This window comes from Balaenoptera borealis (assembly GCF_965194805.1).
Source record: "Balaenoptera borealis genome assembly, chromosome: 11".
NCBI classification, from domain to species: Eukaryota; Metazoa; Chordata; class Mammalia; order Artiodactyla; family Balaenopteridae; genus Balaenoptera; species Balaenoptera borealis.
Window position 1 is genome coordinate 56,735,555 of NC_138868.1, and position 16,280 is coordinate 56,751,834.

At 46.9% G+C, this 16,280-nt stretch overlaps 1 protein-coding gene across 1 annotated transcript in view; it reads left to right on the top strand.

Annotated features, from left to right (window-relative positions):
* Positions 1 to 16,280, top strand: part of THRSP (thyroid hormone responsive) — a 40,043-nt gene that overhangs the window by 1,017 nt on the left and 22,746 nt on the right. Inside the window, 2 exon segments of the mRNA XM_082343415.1 lie at positions 2,012 to 2,111; positions 13,974 to 14,062. The gene's annotated coding sequence lies outside the window, so the exon portion shown is untranslated.

A 16,280-nucleotide genomic window follows, 5' to 3' on the forward strand; every position in this document is an offset into this window, starting at 1 on the left:
ACCTGTTGTGTGAGTTATTTTGCTTGTTAAAACATGGTCCTTATGAAGGGGGGCATTACTCTTCTGTAGTATGGGCCTGCATAATGACCTTCCAGAGAGGACAGTATGGAAAGAGGAGGGGAAGAAGAGTAACCATACAGTGGAGAAAATGACAAACACAACTTCAGCCAGGTGATCAAGATCAACATCAGAAGTCATAAATCATGATGATAGTATGCATCCTTGATATGATGTGATGAAAATGGCACTTTGCCTCTGTGATCTTCCTCCCCAAAACCCATAACCCCAGTCTAATCATGGCAGTTCCTCAAAAAAAAAAAACCACTAAAAGTAGAACTATTATATGATCCAGCAAATCTACTTCTGGTTATATATGCAGAAAATTAAAAGCAGGACCTCCAAGACATATTTGCACACCCGTTTCATAGCAGCATTATTCACAGTAGCCAAGAGGTGGAATATCCATCAATGGATGAATGCATAAACAAAAGTGGGATATATGTACAATGGAATGCTATTCAGCCATAAAGAGGAAGGAAATCCTGTCACATGCTACAGCATGGATGACTCTTGAGGACATTAAGTGAAATAAGCCAGTAACAAAAAGACAAATACTGCATAATTCCACTTATATGAGATACCTAAAGTAGTCAAATTAATAGAAACAGGAAGTTGAATAGTGGTTACCAGGGGCTGGGGGGAGAGGGAAAAGGGGAATTGTTTAATGGGTAGAGAGTTTCAGTTTTACACGATGAAAAAGTTCTGGAGATCTGTTTCACAGCAATGTAACACTACTAAACTATACCCTTAAAAATGCTTAAGATGTAAATTTCATCTTATGTGTTTTTTAACACAACTTTTTAAAAATATGACTTTTGGTCATAAACTAATGGTACAGAAACTTGGAAAAAATAATAACAATAATAACCAGACAATATCTGGTGAAAAAAAAATAGAGCTTTGGAGTGTGACAACTGGGAATGGAACCCTAGACCTGTCATTTACCAGCTGTGTGATCATCCATCACTTCCCCTCTCAAAAGAACCCAAATTTCCTCTTTGTAAAATACATGCAAATACTTACTTTCTGGGTTGTTGTGAGAATTAAATTAAGAGGAAAAAAATCTATCATGTTTCCCAAACTTCCCTGTTGCTAAGACTCTCTCAGAATGCTTGTTGAACATCATTCCAGAGCCCCACCTCCAGAGTACTAAAACCAAGTTACCAAGGAAGGGCCTGGGAACCTGCATATGTAACAAGCATCATGTCATCTTGGAAATTTGGGAAAAACTAGAATGATGCATTTACTGGCCTAGGAAGGATGGGACTCAGTGAATGTCAGTGCCCATTCCCCCTGACTCTATGACACCACCCTTCCAACATCATCCCATCCAGCCGTGGATAACTTTCCAATCTCTTCTTCTTCCTCCCCATGTGGGTTGTCACTCCATTTAATGTTCACCCAAGAGTTACTGATACTGACCTTAGCTAGGGGTTGGGGGCTGCAGACACAGGTGCGCAAGACATGTCTTTGTTCCAAAGATATGAACACAAATAACTTTAATGAAAGAGTAAATGAGCATATGAAAATATGCTGGAAGTCCATGTTACTGGAAATCCTCCTACTAAAAAGCATCTCAAAATATTGAAAATACTGAATATATGTATGTCTATATGTCTGAGCTCTCAAGAAAGTCAAGGAACTGCTCTGAGATGTTTGAACACCAACTCCATGGACTTCCCTGGGATTATCTCCAACCCTGAGTAACCTAGAACTTTTATTTTCAGGGGAGAGAGAGTAGGAGACAAAGTCTGGGCCACTCACAGGGTTGGATGTCAGATCAGAGACTATAAAAGGGTAAATTATTAAAAATCCACCACTCAAATGTGAATGCTGTGGAAACATCTGTCTCATTCCTCTGTTCTGGGTAGAGAAAAGTCTCCCCTGAAAAATTCTGGCAATAGGCTAGAGCTCAAATAGATCCAGGGTCCAAATATTCTTTTTTTTTCAGGATCAACAAGAGCAACAACAACAAGGAACTTAATTTAAAACGGACCTGGATTGGTAATGCCCCAGATGTCTGACAAAGAAAATGAAAACCCTTCCTGGAGGTAAGTGCACAGTCAAACCAAGCCTCAAAGAATTTACACAGCAGTCCAACAAATGCAAGCTCAGAATCAAAAGTCACACACCACAAAAGGACACAAGGTACAGTGAGCAAGAGTCAGTAGATCCACAAGCACCTCAAATACTGAGATTACTGGGTATAGAATATAAAATAAGTGTTTACTGTGCTTAAATAACTATAGAGAAGGGTGTATTTAAAACCTGAGTGAAGGGACTTCCCTGGTGGTCCAGTGGTTAAGACTTCGCCTTCCAATGCAGGGGGTGAGGGTTCGATCCCTGGTTGGGGAGCTAAGATCCCACATGCCTCGTGGCCAAAAAACCAAAACATAAAAAAAGAAGCAATGTTGTAACAAATTCAATAAAGATGTTAAAAATGGTCCACATCAAAAAAAACTTTTTAAAAAAAAAACAACAAAAAACCTGAGTGAAGACCAAGAAGATCTGATCAAAAATGACCAGGCAGGGCTTCCGTGGTGGCTCAGTGGTTAAGAATCTGCCTGCCAATGTAGGGGACACGGGTTTGAGCCCTGGTCCGGGAAGATCCCACATGCCGCGGAGCAGCTAAGCCCATGCGCCACAACTACTGAGCCCACGTGCCTAGAGTCCGTGCTGTGCAACAAGGGAAGCCACCACAATGAGAAGCCCGCACACCGCAGTGAAGAGTAGCCCTTGCTCGCCGTAACTAGAGAAAGCCCATGCACAGCAACAAAGACCCAGTGCAGCCAAAAATAAATAAATAAAATAAATAAATTTATATTTAAAAAAATGACCAGGCAGATTTGAAAAAAGCCAAATAGAACTTCTAGAAATGAAAAATAAAATAATTGAAATGAAAAGTTACTGAAACTTACTAGGGGTTGAGAAAATGCAATCAAAGGAGCAATGTTGTACTATTTTTCATCCATCATTTTTGCAAATATTGAGAGGAATAACAATGTGCCAGAGGGGGTAAGGATGTAAGAAAAGAACTCCTCAAACTTCACTGACTGGAATGTGAACTGCTGTGATCTTTTTTGGAAAACAATACGGCCATAGCTACTAAAATTTTTAAAAAAAATACAGATATCATTTGACCCAATATTTCCACTTTTGAGAATCTATCGAATAGAACTAAAAGCACTTCTCTGAAAGGATATATGAACAAATATGTGTATTACTGTTTTGTTTGTGGTGGCAAAAATTAGAAATATAGAGGTATGGTTGAATAAACCATGGTTTGTCCATGGCATGGAATTGTATGCAGCTATTTAAAAGAGTGAGGTAGATCTACATCTGTTCACTCATCTATGATTTTTTAAGCAATTAAAAATAAATATCAGAGCACTGTATACTATGGAAAATCAGTAAAGACATAAACCTTCTTATATAAATTTATATTTATGTGAGCGTATACTCAGAAAAGTGTAGAATGATACACAGTGGGTGTTACCATTGGTTATTCAGTAGGAACGGGATAGAAATGAAGAGGGGAAATTATTGATTAAGAAATGTTTTTCTTAATACATGTTTATATTATGTCACTAGTTGCAGTGAACATGAAAAAGTATAAAAGAGCAAAAGAAAGAAAAAGAAAAGGCAATAACATAACACAAGCAGAAGGCATTACAAGAGGAAGTTAGCTTTTCAGTTTGGGGGTCCTGGAAAGGCTTCGTGGAAGCGGTGGCACATAAGCTGGGTCTTGAAGGGGGGAGAGATTTGTTGAGAGAAGCCTGCGGGGGTTTCCTCCCAGCAGAGGGGTCAGCTGTGCCAAGAAAAGGAGGAAAATGAAAGGAAAATGATCATGTGTTGAACACCTGCACTGAACACAGACTCTTGTATCAATTCTTCCAAGCTGTTAGACTTACTGTACAGACGAGGGAACCGAGGCTCAGAGAAGTTCAGTGAATGGCAAAAAGCCACACAGCTGGTAATTGGCAGAACCAAGCTTAAACTGCATGTCTTTCTCACTCCAAAATTGTTTTTCTGTGACTGGAAAGAATTGCTTTGTATCTGGCTGCTATGATCTGAATGTTTGTGTCCCCCCAAAATTCATGTTGAAACCTAACCATCAATGTGACGATGTTAGGAGATGGGGCCTTTGGGAGGTGATTAAGTCATGAGGGTGAAGCCCTGAAGAATGGGATTAGTGCTCTTATAAAAAATGAGACCCCCAGAGAGCTCTCTAGCCCCTTCCTTCCACCGTATGAGGACATAGCAAGAAGATGGCCATCTATGAACCAGAAAGCAGGTTTCATCAGACACCGAATCTACCAGCACCATGATCTTGCACTTCCTAACCTCCAGAACGGTGAGAAATATATGTTTGTTGTTTATAAACCACCCGATTTACAGTATTTTTGTTACAGCAGCCTGAGTAGATTAAGACACTGGGCAAAGTGTGTACCTTGAACATTATGACTTGCAGATGGGATTGAGCCATGGGGAGGCAGCTGTGATCTCCTCAAAGCAGGCGTCCCTGCCCGCTGCATCTGGGTTAGGGAGCCTCCCGTGGGCCGGCTCCACACGGCACGGGTTCCCCCTTGCATTGTCTGGCTCCTCCCAGAGGGTTGATCAGCTGCATGGGCCAGGATGATTCCATGGGGAGGCTGAGTTCTGAAGGGTCATCACCCCAGAAAGGAGGGCTGGACAGCTGGAGGGACACTGGGCACTTCTGACAGCACCGAGAACCGTGGGCCCCATTTCCTGTTTCTCCCCCAGCTGCAGCTGCCCTGAAACAACCTGCACTCCTATGCTTTCTTGCTTTTGTTTATGCTGTTCCTTGTGCTCAAAATGCCTTTCCCCACCAGCTCCTTCTCTCTGGAAAATTCCTACACAGCTTTCAAGACCCAGGTCAAATGGCCCTCTTCTTCCTTTTATATCCATTAGCACATTTGACCCTCACCATTCAAAATAGGAATTAGCACCTCCATTTTGTGTATGAGGACCCCAAGGGTCCCAGAGATGAAGTGCCTCTTTCAGAGTCCTTCAGCACCGGGAGACAAGAGACCGACTGGGGTTCCAATTTTGGCTCTACCATTCGTGTGTAACTTTGGCCAAGTCCGTGTCCCTCTCTGGGCCTCAGTTCTTCACCTGTAACGTGGTGGGGGTTGGGATATTGTTTGAGATGGTCTCTGGGAAACTGTCTGGCTTGATGCTATGGCAACAAAAGAATTCAAACAGTCCCTTGGTGTTGCCTAAAACTGGATCTTGTTTCCCTTTGGCCTGAATCCAAGAGCAAGCACTGCTTCCCTCTGCCCTCCTCCCACGCACCCTACTCTTTGTTCTTCTTCCTGAGACAAAGCTGCCAGCCCCTCTCCTCTCCAGGCTGCTGGGCTTTGGGCCAGCCAGCCAAGTGGCAGCTGGGACTCAGATGAAAGGGCCCTCAGAGGGCTGCCTGTGGCGGAGTGCCCAGCCCAGCCCAGCCCAGCCCAGGCCTGGCAGCCCTGGGCCCAGCTGTCGCTTGAAGCATCCTGCTACCACTCCCACACAAGGCTCCCTTTGTGAGTTCCACAGTGGGGGAGACCCCTGCCAGCCCACAAGGACCCTCTTCCCTTCCCTCTGCTCCATGCCTGTTTGAGAAATATCCAGGTCTTTATAGAATGGTCCAGGACCGAACCAGATTGGTCTGACTTTGGGCCAGGTGCTTTGGAGAGTTTTGTTCCATTTCACCTTCAGAACAAATAGCAGGTAGTGCTATTCCCCTTTAGAGATGGGGGACATAGATATCTGAGGGCCTACTATGTGTCAATCGTGGCATCAGGTACCGGGATTTGGACAAGAGCATGTGTTTCTCCCTCCCTCCCTCCCTCTCTTTCTTCCTTCCTTTCTTTCTTTCCTTATTCCTTCCTGTCTTTCTTTTCCAAACACTCTCTAGGGGTGTTTCTTATTTCTTTTTTAAAAAAGAAGTCACGGGACTTCCCTGGTGGCACAGTGGATAAGTCTCCGCACTCCTGATGCAGGGGGCCTGGGTTTGATCCCTGGTCAGGGAACTAGATCCCACATGCATGCCGCAACTAAGAGTTTGCATGCCACAACTAAGGAGCCCTTGAGCCGCAACTAAGGAGCCCGCCTGCTGCAACTAAGGCCCGGCACAACCAAATAAAAATAAATAAATAAATATAAAACTAAAACTTAAAAAAAATAAAAAAGAAGTCATGGGACTTCCCTGGCAGTCCAGTGGTTAGGACTCTGTGTTTCCACTGAATGGGGCATGGGTTTGATCCCTGGTCAGGGAACTAAGATACCACAAGCCATGCGGCATGGCCAAAAAAATAAAATAAAATAAAAAATAAATTTAAAAAAATTAAAAAGAAGTCAGGTATGCAGGACAGATTGTGTGGCCTGGGTTTAAGTCCTGGCCTTGACATTAACTGCATGCTCTTGTGTAAAACCTTTTGCTACCTGTCAAGTGGGGTCACTAGGCTAGGTAATCTTCAGGTCCCTTTAGTGAGAGGTGGGAATGGGTGGCCCAGAGACAACTACATTTCCCCAACAGGCCACACTCAGAGGAGACTGCTTACCGTGGCCCCAGTAGCAATCCCTGTCACCCGAGTTTATGAGCACCCTGACATAAACTGTAGTGGGCATGTGTAGTGTTTCCACCCAGCTTCTGTTCTCCTTCCTTCTTTATACAGAACTACAGTTTTCCTCTGGGGACCACCCCTCCTTTACTCTCTACTGCCACTCTCATCTTGCCACTACATACAGCTTGAGAATGAAGCTGACATATGAAGGCAAATAGAATTGAGAGACGAGATACCTGTTCCTGGCCATCATTTGAGCACTGATCAAGCTATGGCGAAGGCCCTACCCCTGGAGTTTCTAGTTAGGTGACCTGACGTTATTCCCTTTTGATGTAAGTCATTTTACTTTGGATATATCTGTCACTTACATTCTAAAGGGGCCCGACGGTCACGGGTTCTGTACTGTGTCTCTGCCAGTTGTCCCTCCAGATCCTCTCCACTCTTCCCCCCACCGGCTCTCCACCCTGGGAGGCTGATCCTAATGGGCTATAGGCACAGGCTCCCATGCCCTCCAGCCTCTGTCTGAATTTGGCCAACGCAAGGCCTAGCAGGAGATCAGAGGGAAAGGGGAGGCTGAGATCAGACTCATTACTCCCTGGCCGTCTCCCTGCCCAGTCCCTGTAAGTCAGCTGCATCCCTCAGGCAACCGCTCCACACAGCTATTCTCTGTGGTTCTGGTAACCACTGTCTTCCTCACCCTTTTAAGTCCCCACAGTTCGCTGCCCTGAAGGACTGCACTATTTCTTGCTGCTCTCCCCAATCCCTGCCATATCTCTGTAGAGTCTTTTCATGAACCTCTCCTCGAACCCCCAGCTTGAGGAGGCACCTGTGTCCTGCCTCTGTGTGTTCTTGATGGTGTATGTACTGCGCATGCACGTGTGTGTGTGTTTGAATGTGTGCATGCGTCATCTCTGTGCCAGTCTCTCGACAATTAATCAAGAGCTTGTAGAGGAAGGGAACTGATTTTTACTGAGAGACTCCAGGCAGGACACTTGATATACATAGTTGGGTTTCATCGTCACAATTCTATAAAATAAGTGTTTTTAGCCACATTTTATAGAAGATAAAACTGAGGCCTTAACTGGTAAAGGAACTCACCTAAAGTCCCACAGCTGAGTAAGTAGTGGACCCAAGATTTGAAACCCATCCACATCTGGCTCCTAAACCTGTGCCTTTTTGCCACTCTCGGTCCTGCTTTCCAAAATGCCTGGTTCATTCTCATCCTTTAGGTCTCAGCTTATGGGTGTCACCTCTCCCAAGAGGCCTTCCCTGACCACTCAACTGGAAGGAAGTCACCACTGATATTCTTTTTCATAATACATTGTGCTTCTCCTTCACGATGTGTATTTGTTTGTTTATTTAATGTCTGTCCCACTGCTTGGATTCTAAGCTCCATGAGGGCAGCCAGTCTCCATACTTGTTTTGTTCACCACTCTTCCTAGTGCCTAGCACAGCTGCCTGCTCTATACCAGGCCCCAGATAAATATTTGTTAAATGAAAAAAGGGCTAAGAAAAGGAGCAAGCATTTATTAAGGGCCTGCCCAATGTCAGGCATTTTATGTGTTTTTTTCTCGTTTCTTCTTCACAACTATCTTATGAGGCACAGGTTGTTGTCCCATTTTGCTGACCGAAGTTAGAGAGGGAATGTGACTTTTCCAAAGTCACACAGCCTAGAGCCGGGGTTCAAACGTAGGTCTCCCTGATGTCACAGCTGTGCTTGTCCCCCATGCCCCTCTGCCCTTGGCACAGGAGCTCACAGTGGGGCAAGGAGGAGGAGGCGCTGATCAGTGGAACTCACATGAATCATTATTGGACAAACAAATGGCAAAGAGCAAATAGTGGCTGCTGCAGCCACTCCCCTGGGACCAACCATTCCTAGACCCTCCCAGCCCAGCCCGGAAGCAATCGTCTTTCCTGTTTGCCCTCAGGCTCTCAGCCCAGTCCTACCTGGTCTGTGATCTTCTCCAAACACCCTGTTGCTTGCCTTTCTTTGCAGGGCTGCCCATGGCTCACCAAGTTCCCAAGGGACGACCCTGAACTTCCGGGTGTGTGTTGTGTCCCGGAGCCCTGCCTGCAGGCCAGTTCACTTGTCAGTCAGGTGGCACCTGGGAGGATCTTTTCCTTCCTTCCTCCTTTGCTCTCAGACCCTGTCCACTTTCCTCTCTAAAACCATTGCTACCCAAATGGGGGGCTTCTGAGACCCTGAGTAATGTTTTTTGTCTTGGCCTGGGTAATGGTTACACAGGTGTGTTTACATCTTGTGACAATTACTTGGGTGCATTCCTCTGTACTTAAGTTATACTTCAATTAAAAGTTTTTTTAAAAAAATCATTGCCACCCACTCTTGCCCCTGGCTCCCCCTACCAGACCAGCTGTGAAATAGGGATCATCTTTCCAGCTGTTCTCCCTGAATACTCCCCAACACATACCCAGAGATCCTTTTCTTTTTTTTCTTTCTTTTTTTTTTTTAATTTATTTTTTATTTTTGGCTGCATCGGGTCTTCGTTGCTGCACGCGGGCTTTCTCTAGTTGCCGTGAGCGGGGGCTACTCTTCATTGCGGCGCGCGGGCTTCTCATTGCAGTGGCTTCTCTTGTTGCAGAGCATGGGCTCTGGGCACACGGACTTCAGTAGTTGTGGCACATGGCCTCAGTAGTTGTGGCTTGCGGGCTCTAGAGCACAGGCTCGGTAGTTGTGGTGCACGGGCTTAGTTGCTCTGCAGCATGTGGCATCTCCCCGGACCAGGGCTCGAACCTGTGTCCCCTGCATTGGCAGGCGGATTCTTAACCACTGCACCACCAGGGAAGTCCCACCCAGAGACCCTTTTCATCTAAGGGTTTCTGACTGAATCCTGCCCAGCGAAGATAGTATAGGTCAACATAGCTGACATGGGCAGTGCCCCAAGTCTTGGGACCTCCAGAGTCCTTGGGTTCCTGCTCCTGGTGGGCAGCTCCTCCCTCTCTGAGCCATCACTTGGAGCCCCAAAGGCCTCTCTCTGGCCTAGCCTGAGTGAGAGCTTGGATGCCGTCCCAACTCCTCCCCAGACCCTCTTTTTCAGGTCATGCTGGCAGCTGTTGGCTTGCAGGGCCAGTTTTCAGGTGCCCAGGCACCACGTGGGGCTGGTTACTGTTTACCCCTTGTCACTGAGAAGAGCATGTCCCATGGCCTGTACTCAGGACCTCTGCCAGCTCATCCTCGGACTCCTGGAGAGGAATTAACTGCATCCCATCCACCTCCTCGTTCACTGGCTGCCCAGCCCCAGTGTGCAGACCCCAGTTGATGACCCCAGATGGACACCTTCTCACACAGCCCCAAGACACCCTAACCCAAGGAAGGGAGGGGCCCTGCCCACCAAGTGGGTGGTGGTAGCAGAACTTCCTGCAGCTGAACACAGTGAAAGTGTCAGACCAGGCTTCTGGTGGCCAGTAGCAGAGGCCAAGGCCAGCTCTTTACACCAAAAGGAAATTTCCACGATTACCAGTGTTCCTAGGGGATGGGCACCAGGAGCTCAGGGGGCCCAGTGGCAGGAGCCTGACTGGGATTACACTGCAGAACTGAGTGGCTTCTGCTGCTGCGGTCACAGGCAGGCCCCTAGCTATACCAGGGGCAGGTAGAAGAAGAAGCCAATCATTTGGGCTTCTGCAGTGGGAGCAGGGACTAGGAGTTACCTACCCCGGCAAGACTTGAATGGGAATTTCCCCTAAAGGGAGAGCATGGGGCTAGTGGGGAAGGGGTAGAGTCTAGACATCACATCGCCAAAAACAAAACGACTATCTCTTAGCACAGGGTTGAACTGAACTTGGAGAAGACTTTGAGTTGGGCAGAGGCAATGCCACCCCCATTACACACATATCCACTAACAACATTTGAATCATACCTTTTCTTTTTTTTTTGGCCACACCCCACAGCATGTGGAACTTCCCCGACCAGGGATCAAACCTGCGTCCCCTGCAGTGGAGTCTTAACCACTGGACCACCAGGGAAATCCAAATCGTACCATTTTAAAGATTAATTTGAACATGTATGTATTTATTTTTTCATCCAGTATTGTGAGGATTTCTCCCATTTTTTTAAGGGCTTTTCTATACACCATTTGTAACGGCTACATCACAGTGTGTTGTAAGAATGTATCATAAATCTATTAAGCCAGTGGTCCCCAACCTTTTTGGCACCAGGGACCGGTTACGTGGAAGACAGTTTTTCCACGGACATGGGTTGGGGGTTGTGGTTCAGGCGGTAATGCGAGCGATGGGGAGCAATGGGGAGTGATGGGGAGCGATGGGGAGCGATGGGGAGTGACAGATAAGCTTCGCCTGCTCACCCCGCTGCTCACCTCCTGCTGTGCAGTCCGGTTCCTAACAGGCCACAGACTGGTATCAGTCTGCGGCCTGGGGGTTGGGGACCCCTGTATTAAGCCACACTTCACTTCTGCCTTCTTTCTTTCTTTTTTCTCCTTTACTGTAACTAGCAGTGCAAGGAGCGTCCTTCATAGCTGAGACACTGAGCAAGGAGTACGCACCTTTTCCGAGGATCTGTTCCCTGTTGCCAAATGACTAGGAAGGCTGTGCCCGCCACCCAGGCACACAGGGTATGGCTGCTCCTTAGTGTGTTTTTGCCCCCGCTCAGAGTCTGACCCCCACCCACCAGCCCCCAGGGGGCTGCCGAGGCTGCAGGCGAGGCTGAAACCATGAGCTGGCTTATAGGCAGGGCCTGAGAACCAAGGCAGGCCACCTCCGCCATCGGAGTCTTCCTGAGATCTGATGAGCATCTTTTTCTGGGGTGATCCAAAATACCAGCTAAGGAACTCACCCCACGTCCTGCTCCATGTTGTCTTTTCTTTCTCCCGTCTTCTCTTCCTTCTTGCTTCCCCCTCCCTTTTCTCTCTCTCTTTCCTTTCTGTGTCTTCCCTCTAACTCTGGTCTTTTTGCTTTCCCTTCCTCTCTACTCTTTTTCCTTCACCTTTTAATTCCCCCCTGCCCCGGAATTCAGCCTTGTTTCTGTCTGTTTTCTCTTCTCCTCTCCTCTCTGTCCTCCACCCACCACTCCTGTTGTGTGAGTCATAATTTCCCCAGAGAGATAAGGCAGCCTTTTCCTTCATGGGCCTTGATTTAAATGAGGGGTGAGTTTGCCTCCCACAAAAGGCAAAGCTAACAGATCACAAAATTGGGAGCTGCATGGTACACCAGGGTGACTCAGGGCTTCCAGGTTGGGAGACACACAATCCATCAAGGTTTCCTTAGAGGCTTTGTCACCCCAGGGGCCAGCACACTGTGCCCAATGACTCATCAGGGCAGCCTCGGTGTATTGGCAGCAGGCTGTGCGTAGGGACATCAGTTTATGATGTTGTTCCAGAGAGGAAACCTGCTCTCTGAGGGCGGATGCTGGGGACCCAGGAACACAGCAGATCCAGGCCCCATGGCCGTGTTTCTCATTGTGTGTTCTCCCATCACAATGATCAGGTAGGATTTTATAAAAATTCAGGTTGCTGGGCCCCTGCGCATTCTTATTAAACCAGAATATCTGGGAATGGGGGTCAGAAACCTTCATGCAAAATGTGATGCACAGGCTGATAAGTACCTGTTAGATTTTTGAATGCACACACCCTATGTCTCAGCAACCCCACTCCTCAACTTTCTGCATGAGGATATTTGTTGTAGCATTGTTTGTTATCCAAACTTGGGAACACCCTAAGTGTCTATTAGTAGAGAATGGTTAAATAGATGATAATGTTTCCTACTGTAGAGTAATATTCAGTCATTTTTTAAAAATGGGGCATTTGGGACTTCCCTGGTGCTCCAGTGGTTAAGACTCCACGCTCCCAATGCAGGGGGGCCCAGGTTCAATCCCTCATCAGGGAACTAGATCCCACATGCCACAACTAAAGATCCCACACACCACAACTAAAGATTCTGTATGCTGCAACTAAGACCCATGCAGCCAAATAGATAAATAATTTTTTTTAAATGGGGAATTCATAGAGACAGAAAGTACATTAGAGGTTACCAGGGGTTATGAGGGGAGGGGCAGGGGAGCATGGAGAGTTATTGCTTAATGGGTACAGAGTTTCTGTTCGGGATGATGAAAAAATTTTGGAAATAGATAGTGGTGATGGTTGCACAATATTGTGAATGTAATTAATGCCACTAAATTGTACACTTAAAAATAGTTAAAATGGCAAAATTTTTGTTTTATATATATAAATAAATAAATAAAATACACACAATTTTTAAAAAATGAATGAGGTAGAATCATATGCAGTAATATGGAAAGATACCCAAGATAGACTGTTAAGTGAAAATGGAAATTGTAGATGAAGATGATAGTAAGAATTATAAAATTGTGTGTGTGTGTGTGTGTGTGTGCATTTGTGTGCCAGGAAAAGGCAGTAAAGAATCATATCACCCTCTTAAAAGTGTTTGTCACTGGAAGTGAGATTGGTGGGACACACAGGAGAAGGAAGATTCTTTGTCCTTTCTGTGATATCAAAAATAAGTGCTGGGCACTGGTCAGAATGGCCATCACTAAAAACTCTACAAATAACAAATGCTGGAGAGGATGTGAATAAAAGGGAACCCTCCTGCACTGTTGGTGGGATTCTAAGTTGGTACAGCCACTATGGAAAACAGTATGGAGGTTCCTCAGAAAACTAAAAATAGAGCTACCATATGACCCAGCAGTCCCACTCCTGGGCATAATATATCCAGACAAAACTCTAATCCAAAAAGACACATGCACCCCTATGTTCATAGCAGCACTATTCACAATAACGAAGACATGGAAACAACCTAAATGTCCATCAAAGAGGAATGGATAAAGAAGATGTGGTACATATATACAATGGAATATTACTCAGCCATAAAAAAGAATGAAATAATGCCATTTGCAACAACATGGATGCAACTAGAGATTATCATACTAAGTACGTCAGAAAGAGAAAGACACACACCATGTGGTATCACTTATATGTGGAATCTAAAATATGACACAAACGAACCTATCTATGAAACAGAAACAGATTCATGGACATGGAGAACAGACTTGTGGTTGCCAAGAGGGAGGGGGTCAGAGGAAGGATGGAGTGGGAGGTTGGGGGTAGCAGATGTAAGCTGTTATATGGAATGGATAAACAACAAGGTCCTACTGTATAGCATAGAGAACTATATTCAGTATCCTATGATAAACCGTAATGGAAAAGAGTATTTAAAAAAAGAATGTATATATATGTATAACTTAATCACTTTGCTGTACAGCAGAAATTAACACAACATTGTAAATCAACTATACTTCAATTTTTAAAAAGTGCTGGGATTATAGGTGATTTTTACTTTCTTTTTGGTGTTTTTCAGATAAAAAATTTAAACATACTCAGCAAAACAAATACCATCCGTGTTCTCAAAGAGCTCAGGATCGAGTGGGGAGACAGATACAGATCCAGGTAATCATAACAAAATACTATTTGTGGCAAGGGCTGTGGAAGCACAGTGGAGGTAGTGGAAGGCTTTCTGGAGGAGGTGACATTTTGACTCTGGTCTTCAAAGACCTCAAGGAATCAGCCAAGTGGAGAAGTGGAGCTAGAACTCCTCTGGTGGAAGGAAAGGCAAAGTTGCGAGAGAAAGCGTGAGGTTCGGGAAGCGTCTGTAAAGCTCAGGAGCTGAAATGCAGCTTGCCTGCTGGGAGTAGCTGGAGAATGAAGAGTTTTACCAGGGGAGTGACAGATTTGTATTTTGGGTGGATCCTCTGGCGAGGTCTTTTCTGGGTTGAGGTTAGAGACATTGCTCTCAGGCAAAGGCTGGAACCTAATAAGATGTAAACAAAGACTTTCCCATTCACCTCGGAATTTCAGCTGAGGCCCCAAAGGCCAGAGCTGCTGAACTTAAAGTGAGAGGCTGAACCACCCATGCAGAACTCCGGAGGAGGAGAGAGGGCAGGACTAAAAGCCATTGCTCAGCTAACCTGCCTGCCACGGAGAGAAAGTCAACATCCCCCAGGAACCGCCGGAGAGAAGACTCTTCCGAGAGAGTTGTCAGTGCATTCACTCTGCCTGTCCCCCAACCACACCTTACCAGGGAGGGGAAGGAGCTCTCCCCCGTCACCTCGAACCAGGGGAGAGAGGCTTTGGGAGAACTATTTGGGGAGCCTTGGAGGGGGTCTGTGAGGTCTGGAATCTGGTGAGAGCTGGCGAGTGCGGGGGCGGGGGGTGGCGCTCCTAGGCCGGGGGCTGTACTTCCAGCTGTGTGTTTCTCTTAGGGCACCTGTAGATCCCACAGTAAGGAGTAGAATGAGACCTTCTTGGAAAGCACCCCGTGGAAGAGGGCTTCCGCTCAGGGGAGAGGGGACTCCCGCAGAATGAGGCTGGAAGTGTGAGGAGGGATGCAGAAGCCAAGGGGCTGTAAACAGCCGCAAAGAGGAAGCACCCCCTTTTTTTAGGGGTACTGCAGCTGAATGGTGTGGTAGGTCTCCCAGGAGCCTATCAGAAGTGCTCCTGAGAGAAAATGTCAGCATCTGGAACCTGCCAAGACCAGAGGGCTCTATCGTAGGTAGACCTTCCTGGCTGAGACTACCCCACCCCCTCCCCCCAGCTCTGGAGTGCCAGAGGCAGCCGGGGCAGGGGCAGGAGGAGCAGAAAAGCGAGGCGAGAGAGGCTGCCCAGTCCCTTCCCCAGCCAGCAGGTGTCCCAGCCAGAGGTGGCCAGAACAGGGGCAGTTTTGCTTTAACATTGGCCTGCACGTAGAGTGCCTACGGGAGGCTCTCAGAAAGCTAGGGGACCTGCCGAGATTTCATCCGGGAAAAGTAAAGCATGAGTCCGCAGAATCGGTTCGAAAGGGCAGTGGTAGGAAAGAAAGAAATCGGCTCTGTGCTTTCCAGCTGCTGAGTCAAACCCCTTTCTTTAATAAACAGCTACGAAAACATTAATGACGCCTATCTGGTGAATGCGGTCTTAAAAGGATGAGAGGATTTTCCTCCCACTGTCTCCCGCATCGGCCAACCCTTTTTATCAAAGCGAGACGGACGATTACCGCTTGGAAACTCGTGTGTTTCCGCTGGCGACGTGTCTCGTCGCGCTGGCGGGGGCTCAGGGACGCAATAGCTGGCTCGGGCGGCGGCGGCGGCGCGGGCGGAGCACCGGTCCTGGCTTGCCCTGCAGCGCCCCCTGCTGGCCGAAGCTGCAGCGGCCGGCCCCCCCGCCTTGCGACCCAGCTTTGGGGCTGGAACCCGCCCTGCCCTCCTGGAGTCTGCAGGCTTTGAGGTGAGACAGTCATTCGGGAATTGAACGGTCACACGAGAGGTGTACACTTGCCACTGGGATGAGAGCCTATCCGATAGGGGAGGGGGCTGATCTGGTCAGAAAGGTCAGCCGCGGAGGGTGAGGCTGGGCAAAAGGGGTGAGGTGGGAAGTGGGGGAGTGAAGATTTGGAAAAGCTGGTAGTGGCCTTTGGGAGAGTGCGGCACGCTGAGGAGTCACCGGTATTCCTGCTATTTCGTGTCTCTGGGCATTTGCTTAAGCTGGTACCTCTACCTGGAAAACATTTCCCACTTTCCTTTTCCTTTTTTTTTGGTTCTAATTAATGTATTCAAAAATATGAGAGAATGAATATATAAATATCCATGTACCCATCACTCAGCTCGAGAAATAAGACCTAACAAATAGAAAG